The sequence below is a fragment of the Apis mellifera genome, linkage group LG10, assembly GCF_003254395.2.
Source record: "Apis mellifera strain DH4 linkage group LG10, Amel_HAv3.1, whole genome shotgun sequence".
NCBI lineage: Eukaryota > Metazoa > Arthropoda > Insecta > Hymenoptera > Apidae > Apis > Apis mellifera.
Genome location: NC_037647.1, coordinates 9,599,762 through 9,615,633, shown reverse-complemented (window position 1 = coordinate 9,615,633; position 15,872 = coordinate 9,599,762).

The following is a 15,872-nucleotide window of genomic DNA, read 5'->3' as shown; positions in this document are numbered from 1 at the left end:
CTTCGAGATGGAATTCGATTCAATTTTTGAGGAACCAAAAAGATAGCCACGTTTCCTCTTTGTCGTTGTATCGGTCTTATTTTCTTTTTCCTTTTTCTTTTTTTTTTCGTTAACGATCGCGTTTCGCCGTCACGCCTCTCGAGCAGAGAGAGAGAGAGAGAGGTTTTTGCGCGACGCTCTCCTTCTCCCCCCTTCTCCCTCGAGAGGAGAAACTGGCTCGTTAGAAATTACCGCGCGGCCCATCCCTCTTCCCGTTAATGAAAGTCTCGGCCTCTCCGCGGCCAAGATTATTCGCGGTTTTTGCCCGCGTCTTGAGCAGGCTTCCCCTCCCTCCCTCCCTCCTCCTTCGAGGGAAGGTGGGAGGGTCGAGATCGCGAAATCCAACGCTGGAATCAGCGGCGGTAGAAGGGGGCGGAAGAAGGGAGGGAAGCGATTAATTTGGCAAATCATCGCGTCGCGGTGTAAACAGGGTGGTTTCGATCTATCTTCTCGCCGAGAAGGGAAGAAGAGGGAGAAGGAGGGCTTGGCCGAGAGTGAAAGGGAATCGAAGGATTCTCTCCGCTCCGCTTCCGCGAGGGTGGATATCAAAGGAAGGAGGAGGAGGAGGAGGGGAGAAAGAAGAAGACGAGGACGACGACGACGACGACGAGGGATATCAATCCCCCGGAGAGGTCCCTTCCCACCTCCCTCCTTCCCTCCCTCCCTCCCCTCCCCTCCCCTCCCCTCCCCGCACATCCATAGCACACAGATCCAACGTATTCGCAGTTCTCAGCCGCGAAATCCTCCAGCTCGAATTTATCGCCGTCGTAACCAAACGCCTCCTTCCTTCGTGCACACAACTCCTACTCCGTCCAATCTTCTCGTCGCTCTTCGTCGAAACGACGACGACGACTACGACGACGACGGATTCCGCGACGAGTGAGAAACCATCGGATCATCCACCGGGATCATCCCTTCCGGCGAGCGTGTCTGCCTTTAAGGGTCTCTACTCGCTTTTACGAGCGTAGTTTCGACGAACCCGTTTTCAACGGTTGCTTCAAGGGAGGAACAGGGGAGGGATGAGGGTTAAAAGGAAGGAAGGGGTGGGGGGAAAAATAGATAGGCGAGAAATGTCTTTTCCTTGGACCAAGTCGATGAACCGTGGAACGCGAGTCTTCTTTTTCTTCTTCTTCTTTTTTTCTCTCCTCTTCTTAAAACGAAGAATTCGAAGAGAATTCGATTCCTTTCCTTTCCCTAGAAGTTTGTCTAATTTCCTCGTCGAAAATATTACGGGGTTATCCTCCGATATATCGTGGACAAAAGGCGACGCGGAAATACGAAGGAGATCGCGGGAGCACCCCTCCCTTTCTCTTCTTCGGCACCATCGCCGTCTCCTCCACACCCCCCTGTTTCCGCGGATCTCTCTCTCTCTCTCTCTCTTTCTCCCCCCGGCCCATCCCCATCCATCCATCCACCAGCGCACCAGCACATCGCCAGCCTCGTCTTCTCTTTCTCTCGGAGCGACGGATAGGGGCTGCCTAAGGGGTGCGCCGGGGCCGCGGGGGTGGTTCTTTCCCTCCTGTGACGGAGGAGTTGAGAGTGCCGTTGAATATGCATGAGAGCTCCTATCCACCGTCCTAAAAACATCCGAGCAAAGCGGAGGAGAAGCGACCGATGGTCCGACCGACCGAGCCGGCTCCCGTCGCTCGCCAATCAATGTCCCCGACAGAGACCCGTCTCGCGAACGCTCCTCCGTCTCCTAACCAGCCTTCTCGATGCTCCGTGTCTTCTTCTGCTCGAGGAAAAAAACACAACGGCCCCCTCTCCCTCTCTGTTGGAAAAATACCACGCCTTGTTCGAGTCACGACGACGACGACGACGACGAGTCGATCCATCTTCCGGATCCATCGTCGCGTTCGTCATCTCGAGGATGAGAAGAGAAGAGAGGAAGAGACGACGACGACGGAGATGACGATCGAACGTCGACGCGACGTTTGCGCGCACGAATCCGATTCGGGACGGGTTCGGACGGGATCTCCGATCTCGACGCCGTCCGTCCACTCGGCTACGCAACCGCGCGTACGTAGCATATACGCAGCACGCTTAATGCATTCAAATGATATTCACTCGTGGCGCGGTGACGCGAGTGCTTTCGACAAATTAACGCCGCGTATCGAGTGGCTATCTGTCGTGTTCGTACCGGCCGACCGCGCGCCTCGAAGTAGCCTTCCACCCCGCCTTCGTCTTCCAACGCGTAATTGAACGGGGAGGGGGAGGGGGCGAAGCGATAAGATCCGGCCCGATTCGAGAATCGGATTCGCTCTCGTTCGTTCCGTCCCTCCCTCCCGCTACGATTTATACGAAAGAAAGAAAGAGAAGAAAAACAATATCTCCGTCTCGTAGTATCCAAGACTACGCGACAAGGCGACTAGTTTCTCTTAAAAAAATTTTTTCAGAAAAGATAGAGATGTACAACGAGAGCGGAGTACAACGATCGACGTACGAAGCTCTCAGGTTCAATTTCCAACGAGAAGAGGAGAGGAGAGGAGAGGAACGTGTGGCGGTGGGAAAAGTCGGTCGTTAAAAGTTTCGAGAAGAGAGAAAACTACGACTCGCCCGAACTTTGACTATTAATCCTATAAAGTTGGGGATCGGGAAAGGAGGCCAAGAGGGAGAAGGTTTTGTCGCCATCTCTCGGCGACGTTGGGAGGCGCGGTAGCCATTTTGTTTCTGGCGGTGGCCAGAAGGTCGCCGTGGTGTCGCGGCACACCCGCGCATGTCCATTGGTCCCTCCTACGTCGTCCTCGCGGCGGTGGCGGCACCGATTGCGGCGGCGGCGGCGGCGGCGGTGACGACGGCTTCTCGCTCTCTCGTCTCGCTCCACCGACGCCGCCGCTTCCTCCGCTGCGCGCCCTCCCCTCCTCCGCCCGCCGTCCCCCTGCTCCCCGCCGCTCGCCGCCGCTCGCCCAGGCCCCCACTATCTGGGCCCACCTTCCCTTTCGCGACCCTCCAACCACCTCGCCGCCCCGCGCCGCCTCGTCCAGGCACTCCGAAACCTCCGCTCCCCCGCACCACCGCCGCTTTCCTCCTCCGCCGCGACGACCTCCACCTCCCGCCTGCCGCTCCTCCCGCTCCTTCCCGCTCGTCGCGCGTCCGTGTCCGCGATATTATCACTCCGTTTTACTCGCGATTTATCGGCCTTTATCAACTGTACCGCCAGTGAACGAACGTCGTCGTCGTCGTCGTGGTTGTCGTCGACGTTGGCCGCGACCACCGATTCCTCGATTCCCGGGGAATCGTGGCGGGACCCGAATACGACGGGAGAGTAGTATTCGCCGTACCCTCGTAAATCAGCGCGGGTGGCTTATCGTTTCGTAGCCAAGGATCGTGGAACGTTTCTTGCCCGACTTCTCTCGAGCGAGAACCAGAACCGTTTCCCTCTTTCGCGCACACCATCGTCACTCTTCCCGCAGTCGTCGCCACGCTCCCTCCGTAAATCACCCTCGCGTCGTGAGAAAGCGGCTCGGCTAGACTCGGTTCGAATCAATCGGCAGAAAGAAAGAAAGAAAGAAAGGAAAAAGGCCGCGAAAGGTGGGCTGTTTGGAAAGATCCCGGTCGAAATTCGATCGATGGACGGATCGATGGACTGGCCTTTAAGAGGGAAAGTTTTAACGGTATACGTAGGCACATGCATACGTATATATACCGGGGAAACACGGCCGTATTTCGAGAACTCGAAATACGTAGGTAGTAGTAGTCGGTTGAGCGCGGTCTGCCAATCTCTATTCAACGCGCGCCGCGTTGCTGTCATAAATTAGAGAGTCGGGTCACGCGCGGCGAACTGGTGTATGGAGCGCGAATATTTACAAGTATTTACAAACTGCGATATCTTGCGGTATTACCGTCCACGGGGACCGGTCGCTCACGATAATTTAATATTTCCCGAATCGATCCACCCATCTACGCCTCTCCGTCCTCCACCGCTCCGTGATTTATATTTCGCGATGTTTCTCGATCCTCTCTGTATACGTGCGCACACACATATGTGTATATATATATATACTGAACCGCGGCGCGATACACGTGACCGTGGCCGACAGTCGAGAGGGCGCGTACGCGAGTAGCGAGCGCCAAGTAGCGGCCCTTCCCCTCCCCTCCCTCCCTCCCTCCCTCGCCCCGCGGCTAATTCGATCGGTTGCCACAGGTATCGCGCGGGTATCAATTTCAATCGAAGCGCGCGTTTCGTGCTTCGTGCTTCAAGCATTTGCCGGAATCGGCCGGTAATTTACGATCGCGATGAAACCGCGAAACTCTTCTCTCTCCGCGACTCCCACGGACTTCTACGACCAACTTCGCCGGCTCGATCGAACGTCAGATTGAACCTCCTCCTATTTCTCAGCGTGCGCATCCGCCCTATCTCGCATCTTATCGGCCTCCTATCCTACGCCCCTCTGCCTCCGCCTCTTCGGTTTCATTCCCACCGATCCGATCCGGAACCTTGCTCCTCGAAAAGGATTCGAAAATTCTCGATCGATACGAGGGGAAGGGAGGAGAAGAGGAGAGCAAGTACCTGTTGAAAGTAGCTCGATCGTTTTCGGATAACACGATCGATACGAGATTATCCATCGTTGATCCCCGACGGAGGATCTCGCGGTTTCTCTTCTTAGGTGGAGGAGGAGGAGGAGTGTATTCCATTTCCCGTCGTCATAGTGGTCGGTTTACATCCTGTCGGAGGGCGCGCTCGGAGGGAGCGTGGTGGTCGTGCTACAGGCAGAGGTCAGTGGCGCGTGTTGGTGGTCGTACACCGGTCGGCTGGTATATAGATCGGAGGCAGCGATGCACGGTAGAGTGGTTTCGAGGCGAGTGCAGCGGAGAGACTCACGGTGTTGCACGGTCTGGTGATTAGCGCCGCCCCCTGGGGACGGGAACCGCCAATCGGTGGACGGCGTCGCGACGCCCGCCGTCGTCGCGCGAACCAGCCGGGAGTCCCCCTGCACACAGGTCCGCACAATCGCGGATATAACGGATACCGTCGGGCAAAGCCACGACAAAAATCAATCACCCGCTGCTTCCTCCCTCTCCCTCCCCGCTCTTTCCTTTCTTCCTCCCTCCCTCCCTCCCTTTTCGCAGCTTTTCCTTCCACCTTCCTCGCCGTTGTACGCTCCAACTCTCCTCCCTCTCTCCTCTCCAAGTTTTTCCAGGGACGTTCGCACCCCCGAGATCGAGAGGGAGGCGACGTCCACCGCGGTGGTCGAACGACAGGACAGGGAAGGAAAGGATGACGAGAACGGGCGAGGTGCTCTTCCCACGTTCTCGCGCGCTCGTGAATCGATCTTGCCCGCCTCGATCCTCGTCCTCGTCCTCGCGGGGCAAGGACAAGCGAGATCTCGTCCGACCCAGCGGACTGACCGACGACCTACCTTGAATTTCATTCACGCGCGCGCACACGCGTGCGTGGGGAGGTCGCGTCGAGACGCTTACGCGGAATACGAAACGACGTTCCCACGTTGGATCGTGGCGCGGCAGGTTTGGATAGACCGAAAATGCGTACACTCTCTCCGACTGTGAGCGGCACGTACAGAGGTCCTCCTTTCTCTCTCTCTCTCTCTCTCTCTCTCTCCGTAGGGTTAACGATCCCCGTTCGCACGACTAATCGAAAATGGATTTTTTTTTCCCGCTCTCGCCGCGTGGGAGAGACGGAGGGCTCCCGTTACATCGGAGCGGCTTTTCCAGAGGAGCTAGTCAATTTCCTGCGAGTTTGCAGCGGCGAGCGTTTCGCTGCGCGGAAACGGGACGCGCCGGGACGCGCGGACGCGCGCAAGGCGGAGGGCGCGCAAAGTGCAGGCCGTGACTGAAAACATCCCATGCCGATAAAGATCTCCCGGCGATTAATTGGTACGACAGCGGCACACATTGGCGGTGCGTTAACGGGTAACGCGTACCCGTGTGTGCGCGCGTGTATGCACGAGGCCGCGCACGGGTGGTGGCGCGCCGTAACCGGGATATCGCGCGCGATATCTCCTTACGACGCCGGTCGACGACTTCCTTCGGTCTCGGTCTCGATGGTCTCTCGACCCGACCGAAAGAAAAGAAAAAAGAGGAGAAGAGAAGAAAAGGAAAGGAAAGGAAAGGAAAGGAAAAGCGAATGAGAAGGGGAGCGGGGAAAAGCGGGAGGGAGGAATGCGAGAGAGCGTTGGGAGCGCCGATAAAGAAGGGATCTCGAGGCTGCGGAGGCTCTCGGTTCCGGGGCAAGGTCCGCGGGGAAGCCGGGTGCCGGAAGTTGCCAAGGCAAGGCGCTGCTTGCCACCGCGAAAGCTCGAGACCCGGGCAAGCTGCAAGCTCGGCTGCAGGGATCTACTTGGCCTTCGCATCCCTCCCTGCTTCCCTCTCTTCCCCAAACTTTCTTTCCACGGAGCATGGCCAGCGATAACGTAGGGATCTCCAAGACGTTCCCGACGCGCTCTCTCTCAGGATCTCCTTATCCTGGGAATCCTAGCTATCCTCGGAAGAGAGCTTTGCTAACTTGGGTAACTTCGCATCCTGGAACGAGATTCGTTTCGAAGATCGAAGAGGAAGAGAAAAATGTTCGACTTGTTTTTTCCTCTCTCTTTCTTCTTTTTGGGAAGCCGACAGTAATCGATTCCCACGCAGGTTGAGGCGTTAACGGCCTCGGCCGTTAATCACTCCTCGCTCGTTTCGTCGCCGTCGTAGGTCTTCGGGGACGATAAAGCGCAGCTGCGCGGGGATCTCTCCGATTGCCACGCTCTTCGAGGTCAGCCTCGTCGCCCGTGGCACACGCCGGACATCGCTCGGTCCACCTGCTCCTTCTCGCAACCGTTTCACCTGCGCCCTTCCAAACGCTTCTTTCCCTCCTCTCTCTCTCTCTGTTTCTCGCGTGCGCTTCAACCCGATATCTCTCGATATTTCGCGGAGAGAGGAAGAAAGCTCGTCCCTCTCTCGCTACTCCGTCTTCCCATCTCGAAGAAGAAACGGAGGAAGAAATAATCGTCCGGTTGATCGCGAAACGAACTTTGCCAAGGGTTCCAAGGCAAGGGATACGAAGGCGGAACGATCGTTCCGCATCTCGAACGGGACGAGGATCGCAGTGCGGGAACACCTTGCGCGACAGGTGCCATCTCGCGTACACACGCGTGCACGCCTCGACACGGAGGAAGCCGGTGTCCGGCCGATCGGCTACCGCGTCCGGTAGACGGTATCTTTAGCCGCTTTAAAAAATATATGCGACCGGTATATAAGCACCGTGACCTCCCCGATACGATCTCAGGGACCCGTCCCCCCGTGCGTCGCACGCTTTTTTACGCGGCAAGGGTGGCACGAGCGGGAGAGGGGGGACCGTAACCGTCGCACGGCCCCCCGGAAAAATACCGAAACCGACTTATCCCATCGATAAGAGGATCTCTCCTTTCGAGCGCACGCGAGATCGAGTGGAAACGAAGACGATGTTTGAAGGAAAGAGAGAAAGGGATGGAAGGGATAGGATTTTCGGAAGAGGAGGACGGTTCTCGAAGGAGGAATAAAATCGCGACGTACCCGGCGCTCCTCTAATAATTCATTTTATGGAAATGCGGGGCGGAAAACGCGGACGAGGGAGGGAGCGGGCTGGGCACAGCATATTTTCGTAGAAATTTAGCGTGGCCGATTTCGGGCCAATAAATCAAACTGACCGGTCCGGGGATGAGTCCTCTACCGGATCTCCATATCGAGATTCTTTAGCATATAGAGTGCGGCTTGTGTAACCCCTCGGACTTTGCCAGGGAGCTGACGTTCGAACGAAGAGAGAGACGTTGCCGAGCGCCGTGGCGCCCTTCCATTCCGTCTTCCGCCACGGTCCACACACTGGAGCCCGCTCCGTTTTGTTTTACGAGCTCGCGCAAGAGGGGGTTGCTCGAGAAAAAGGAGGAGGGGGGGGAGGGGGAGGCGGCCGGTTGACTGAATAAAAATTACGGAATATGTTGCATATAAAGTAAGTGAAAAACAGACCGAGATGATGAATTACCACCGGGACCCGAGCGGGGGTGGCGAAGATAACGGCCAACGCCATCGATCACCAAAGCCCTGACCAGCAATGACGCGACCTCTTTTCTCCTCCCTTCCTCTCTCTCTCTCTGCCTTCTGACGAAAAAACCAAGGAGCCACGTACACTTAGGTGCCACGGATACACCCACCCACGCAAACGGGATATAACGCGAGAGAGGTGTAAAGGCGAGGTCTGAGCAAATCCAAAGTTGAACGAGAGAGAAACGTCGGCGCGTGGGACGAGGAGGAGGAGGAGGGAAGAAGCAGAAGACGAGGAAACGGTGAAGTGGAGCGAAAACGGTGGCGGAGAGATGGAAGGGGGGAGGAGAGAGAAGGCACGAGAGCGGTGCAAACAGGGGGATATAGGTAAGCAAGGGAGGAGAGCCGCTTTCGAGAGTAGCGCGAAATCTGCATTTCAGCCTTCCATCCTCCCGCGCGCGCGCGCGGCTTCCTGGAACCCCCGAGAGCTTTCGAAAACGGCTCTCGCAAACACTTGGCCGCGCGTAGTCGCGCGCGCGCGCGCCGCCAATCCAAAACCTTCGTCCCTCGCCCCCCGTCTCGTCACCTACTTTTGCTTTCCCGCGCCTCTATTTTCGTCCACGTTCTTGTTCGACGAATCAGCGATTCTTTCTTCGAAAAGAATGGAATGGAATGGAGCGGAAGAAGGGAGAAAAATAAGATTACGCGGTTAATTCTCGAGGAACTCGGGAGAGGAGGGGGAGGTCGGAGCTCTTTGCGGCGCGATGAAAAATCGTTTTCCGCGGGCGGGGAAGAGGCGCAAGAAGAGGCGAAGGCGACGGGTAATTAATCCGCGGTTTTTCCTCCGTCTAATTAGTTGGATTTATTCCGTTGGTTCCCCTTATCCTCCCGTGTGAGCGCGGTCTCGTCCTGGAGGCGGATGCGGCGGCGGCGGTCGGTCGGTCGGTCGGTCGGTCGGTCGGTCGGTCGCACCGACTCCACTTGGACGGGGTTGATGTATGGAAATGTATGCGGGGAGACGGAGGTTCGCATTTTTCCAGCCACGCTCCCTTCATTTCCACCCCCTCCACGCCTTCTCTAGGAGGGCTCGCTCTCCAACCACGAACCACCCCCTCCTCCTTCCCCCGCGTCGTGGCTTCTTTCGGCTCGTGGCCGTCAGCCCCGTCATCCCCCTTAATCACGCGTCTACTCGTTAAATTCGTGTCAGCCAGGCCGTGTTTCTCGCCAGGCCTCTGAATCGGGCCAAGATCCACAACTTGCTTAACCAACGATCCACCCTTCGTCTCTTCTCGCTCTCATTCTTTTCTTTTTTTTTTTTTTTTTCATCATCGCGATTCGAATCACGAACCCTCTCCCAAGGTCACCAATTTTAATTCCCTCGATCCGAAGGAATCGAAATCGAGACCCGCTTTTATAACGCTCTTATAACGAATTCTCGGCCCGTTTTATAATAACGCGGATCGCGCGGGGGCCAATTTTTGCTGCCGCTGTAATAATTAGCGGAAGTGTGTGATGCAACACCGATCGGCTCCGCTTTACACCGTTACGTGACCAAATTAATTTTTCATCCGATCCCGTCGAGTTTTAATTAAACGTCGCGTTTCGGATAAACGCGGAGGGAGGAGGGGGGCGAGGGAGGCTAGACGCGATGACGGGGCATTCTCGCTCCGAATAATGAGCGCTCGAGTACGTTTCCCGCACCGATTTCGATCGCGGGTGGACGGGAGGGTGAAACGCGTGGAGCAGGGACGCGTGACAAAACATTAATGTAAATGACAAGCGGCCGTCAAGAGAAAATTTCGGAATTTTCTCCCTCTCTCTCGCGATGGATAATATAACGATTGATAGATAAGGAATAAATCCTGGCAACGAATCAATTAATTTCCGCCTCGAACGAGTTCAATTACGACTTGGAATTTTTGCTCGTTACGAAAACTGTTAATGTCGAGACAGTTTCGTTTCAGGATAATTATAATTCGACGAATAATTTTTTAACCACGTTTGCTCTGCCACACGTGACACACGTGTGCGCAGAAATGGGATTGAAGATAATACCTCGGTCGGTTGAGGAGGAGGAGGAGGACCGTGGGAAATGGAAATAAAAGCGAGATACACAACGCTTTGGGCAATACTGAAAGTTGGCCGGCGTGAGACGGGCAACGAGGAGAGGAAGGAAAAACAATCGGCGCGAGTAGTCGGAGGAGAGTTGGAACGGATCACCGGAGCGGCAACACAAAAGAATCGCTCCAGCCGTGTTCGCTTCGTCCGATCTTCCTCCTCTTCTCCGCCCTTCGGAACCGCGCTTTTTCGATCGCGAGACACCCGCGACCCGACCTCGTAGCACGAGCTACGCTCGAAAAATTGCAAAACGTTTGGCCAACGGAAGAATAATAATACAAGTCGATAGATAAAACGCGATAAGTCCTCGTCCCCATGAATTATGCATCGGCACCGGTGTATACAGCGATAATTGCCGCGCTTCATTAAAACCAGATCACTCATTGTCAAGGCAAGAACGCGCGGCTTTACGAAGCCGTAAACGTCTCGTCACGAGCAGCTGATCGATATCGTTTTACCGGGAATCAGGATCGCTGTGTTTGTTGCGCGATCGAATCACGGTCACGATCACCACGCGTCGATCCAATCTCTCTGCCCGTCTCCGCGAAGAATTTTCACAATTATCCCATAAAACCTTTTCTTTCTTCGAAGAAAAGGAGGAAGGCTTCTGAAAAACGGTAAAGTTTCCTTCCCCCTAAGTGGAAGGGAAGATGCGCCGCCCGAGGGCAGATATATATATCTATACGTACATGAAAAAGAAAAAGGAAAAGAAGGAGTAAGAAAATCGCGCGGTGTAGAAGGTAGAGAGTCGGTACGGCACGGCCATGCCCGGCCACGTAGCTTGCTGGCAAAGTAGTAGGTACGTAATGGGTAGTAGCCGGTAGGTGGCAAGGCTGCGTGACGAGGCGATCGCGAACCGTGACTAAAATATTTAAAAATATGTATCTTTCTGGCCGGACTGCCGTCCAGTTCCAGTTCCAGTCCGGGACTCTAGCCGGAGAGACCGACCACCGCATGCCGCTTCCTCGTCCTCTCCACCCTCCCACCTTGCCACGCCACGTATTTATTTCGCGTTTCCTTCCTGCCGCGAGGGCTGCTGCTGCTGCCCCTTACCTGCTGCCTACGACCTCGCCTAAAGCCTCCCCCCCTTATCCCACCTTGAGAACGAAAAAGAAACGAATTTCTTCTTTTTTTTTTATTTATGTGATTAATTAGTCGAAAAAGAAAAGTGCTGTTTCTTCGATCGATCAGCGGAAAAATTAGAGGAAAGGAAACGAGATGCGTATATGAGGGATCGTTGTTCTCGAGGCGGAAAAGGAAGGAGGCGAGAGAATAGAAGGAGGAGGAGGAGGAGGAGATAGAGAGAGACGCGACAGCTGTCGCGATTCGCGCGTATCTCGGGCCGATTAGACGATGCCGCGCGGCAGGTGAGTTGCAACAACTGCAGGCTCGAGGTACAACTGCATCGAGTGGTCGAGTGCGCGGTTCACCGTACAGGATGACCTCAACGATCCGGGGCCCTCGCAGCCGGGTGCGAAATGCCGGCAAACGGTCGTGGCCGGGTCTGCGCGATGCATATTCATGATTCTTTTTTTCTCTCTCTCTCTTTCTTTTTTCTTCTTCTTCCTTTCTTTTTTTTTTTTTCCCCTGATCAGCCATCGCGGGAAAGAGGAAGTGGAAGTGAGTTCTGCCGGGCGCAACGCAGTTAAAGACAACCCGCAGGGCATCGCGACGCGACAGGGCGCATACTAATCGGCTCACCGATTTTTTTCGACACTTTCCTCCCGTCTTCCTTCCCTCCCTTCACCTTTCTCGGTGTCACTTTCCATCCTGTTCCACTCTCCCCCCCATTCTTATCGAGCCAAAGATCGATCGAGTAACGAATTATTCCCCTTCGACGATGATAACAAGCTGGAAACGTGAACGTTTGGTTTGGGTCAGGGACGAGACTTCCGGCGCAGCGGGAATTTCGTGTGAAACGTTAAACGGAAGAGGAGGAGGGGGAGGAGGACCACTAATGGGGCATTAAATAAAAATATTCATTGGACGGGGACGCGAGAGAGAAAGGGAGGGGGCGCGGCTTACAGTTTTATGGAGCTTAATTGTAAGCGAAACGCGACGTTACCGTTCCGCTCGGCATTAATTTAATTCTCATCGTCTCCTCCCCTCCACGCGCTCAAAGAGTTATGGTCGTTCGAGAAAAATCCCTCCTCCACGGAGGCGGCGAGGTTCGGGTGAAAAATTAACCGAGCTCTTTCGTTTTCCTTTTTTCCTTTTTCTCTCCCCTTCCCTCCCTCGTCTGCGAAACGTCTCTCGCTCCATCGAATTCTCACCCGTTTGAACGGCGTTCCAAGTAACGCGCCGCCTATTCCCCCGTCCTCCTAATTGCGAGCGCGGCGAAGATTTTTAAGCCGGTGTAGAAAGGGGTGCGAAGAGGAGGAGGAGGAGGAGGAGGAGGAGGAAGGAGCAGACCGTCTCCTCCGGTAGCGGTAGCAGTTAGCGCCAAAATAAAATAAGGACGGGACGAAATGAAAGGCAGGAAAAATAAGTCGACCCTTATCTCGTCCTCGTCCCGTTCCGTTTGCCCTATGCATATTCAGGAGGCACGTAGGGCTCTCCTTCCTCGTCCCTCCTTCTGCTCCAACCTGGCCCTCCCTTCGCCCTCCCCCCCCGACGCAACGTAAACTCCGCCAGGCATCCCCGGTTCTCGTGGTTGGTACCACAACCGAGTCTATACTTACCTTACGTCCGCCACCCGCTAATTTCTAGCCTTCCTTCTTTAATTGCACCGCCACGATAATAACACCGTGCACCACTGTGTGCGTACACACATATATATATATATAGCTCTCGAATACCTCGGCTATTCCGTCCGTTGAATAGGTGTACACGCCTGTGGCACCGTGTAACGAGGTAACACCAGCTCCTTACCCCTCGATAATCGTCGCGCCCCTCGTCGTTTCCCCGTTTTCGAGAAGAGACGGCGGCGGCTCGTCACACGCCGAAGTTCGCGTTGCCTTGACCCGATCGGGGCTGCGCACCGACTTAGCATTCGAATCGCGCGTATTTTAGCGCGTGGAATAAGGTCAGAGACGGACGTCGCTCCGTGGTTGGAAGAGGTCGCGCGTGGTCGATCGGCGAATCCCGCGCCCCGACACAATGGCGGCGGCCCATGCCTCTCGGAATGGAACGGAACGGAACGGAACGGAACGGAACGGGTTTGCATCGGCCGCCGGTCTTATCGCATTCTTATGACGCGCGTGACACTCGCCTACTTAGGGGGCCTTACCCGTCCACCCACGCACCTCCGTTTCCCCGTGGAAAACCGTCTCTCTCTCCTCCTTTGCCAACGATGGCTTCCTTCTCTTTGCCACTCTTTTTTTCCCATGAAAAATATATTTTGGGAATACAGAGTGTAGACGAACGAATACGTTTCTGCTTCGAACAGTCGAAGATATTAATAAGAAACTTTTATCCACGATTTCGATAAGCGTTTTCACGAGTCGATTCGTTGTTCGAATCATCAAAGATCGAAGGTAGCTTGAATCTTGGAAGGGAAGAGTTTTTCTTCGTCGAAAACAAAAGGAGCGATAAGATTATATTGTATATCGAAGACGAAGAAATTTTAGGCCAACTGTTCGAGCGTGTCGTCTCCTCTTAGAGAGAGAGAGAGAAATGGCGCGCGTGGCAGAGGATCCCGTTAGGCGCCGCGGCTCGGTCTAGATAAACAGACACGGTGAACACGGCCGTTGGAGAAGCGACGGGTCGAAAAGTTGGATCGTCGGGGTGTCTGGATACCGGGTCGATTAGGCGAGCGGAGAGATATCGAGGAAAGATGGGCGCGGCACGCGGCATTCCTCCTCGAAGAGGTCCGATGGCATTGTTCCATCGCGTCGCACCTCGATCACGCCTCTGTCACGTGGCCCACAATTCACGGGACGTGACTCCTTCACGGCTCCTCGCCCGTCCACCCAACAACGGCCGTCACACTTAAACCGTGACTGCCTCGATCGGCCGCTATTTATTCTCCCCACCGCCTTTTTTTCGCCTTGCCTAGCGAAAATCCGCCTTTCGACCGTGTCCGCCGTTCGCCGTCTACGTTTATACGTGCCGAATACGAACAACGAAATTTCATTTCGCCCGTACCGTAATGTCTCGTTTCGAAGAGGAAGGAGAGAAAAACGAACGAGAGGAACGTAGAAAAGAAAAAGGAAAGAAAAGATTCGTTTCGTCCAGATTATATATAATTTACCGTTATCGTTCCACCTCGAACCCTCTCGAAATCTATTATAACTGGTTGGTTAAATAAATTTTTCTGGCTATACGTGGCTCGATCGTGTCTCGAAGCGTGGCTCGTCGTTCGGCCGGCTCGCTCGCTCGCTCGCTCACCTGCCTCTCATTAGAAGTCTTATCGCTAATTAATCCCTACAGGAACGGCGTCACGGCTCTCGTGTCGTTGGTTGCCTCGCATTTCCTCCCTCCCTTCCCTCCCGCCACGGTGCCGTTTCTGCCTATTATGGTTATACTTCCTGAACCCGTCACCCCACGCTCGTCATCCTAGCATGGCGAGGCATCGTATCCCCGCTGCGTGCGGGAGAATCCGACGCGCAATCGCCGCTTCGAGTCGCGTGTTCCTCCTTCCGAAACGAACGTTCGGAAAGGGGGACGTACGATTACGGAACCCTCTCAGGGAGGGAGAAAGGAACAGTCATCTCGCGATAAATCTTTCGTCCACCCCTTCCTCATCTCTCGTTACATCCATCTCGATGGATTTGATGAAATTAATCGCGAAACGGAACGGAATGGAAAGGAATGAACTCTGGTCAATTAAAAGAAAGAAAATAGGAAAATAGTGGAATCATCGCGATTCCTCGACCTTCCTCCCCCGCATTGAGGATCGAGTCGAACGGCGACAACCTTTCCGTTATCCGGGGATCCCATCTCATCAGATTAACTCTTTTCCACGCCAATTAATAGACTTAACTAGTTTACGCCGCGGTTACGTAGCTCTCCACGCTAGGAGAGATATCCACGGAAGCGAAAGATAGCGATCGTTCGAACCGAAACGTTCCCTATCGATCTACGGTTAAACAAACAAATGAGCCTTCGTTTCTCTCTCTCTCTGTCTCGTTCGTTTTCAATCTTCGATACGATACGATACGATATCGGCGAGGCAATCGTTTGATTGCGCAATCATTCGATTCCCTCGTTACGGAATTACGTAAAGAATTACGCGAGGCGGATTCTTTCGCCCGCGACCATTTACCACAATAAAACATATTCGGTCAATGTGAGAAGGAGAAGCGGAAGGGTATCGTTAACGACAGCTGGCATAGGTCAGTATCATTATCTCGCTTCGAAGAGTGAAATCGATAGACGTACGAGGCATTAATAAACATGAAGAAGAAGAAGAAGAAGAACAAGAGGCGACCGCGCGGAACCCTCCAAAACACCGTTTCCATATTTTCCTCTCCCTTCCTTCCTTTCTTCCTTCGATCGGAGCCCACTTCCGCCCAAACGAGTTTTCCCTTCGTTTCCCTTCGTCGTGGAGAAGAAAAGAATCCGTAAAGCGAGTTTCTTAAATTCTCCACCTCCACCCCTTGTTTGTTGGAACAGGTGTTGAAGGGGAGAAGGGATGCTCGATCGGGCGCGTAACGCGAAAGCCGCGAGGGAGAGGAGAGGAGAGGAGAAGGTGAAGAAGAGGACGGTGTGCGCGTACACGCGCGCATCATCTACTCGCGGCATAGTGGGCGCGCGAGTAGAGCCGGCAACTTGTTAATTATTAATCAGCATGTTTAATTCATATTGCGCGCGCCAGC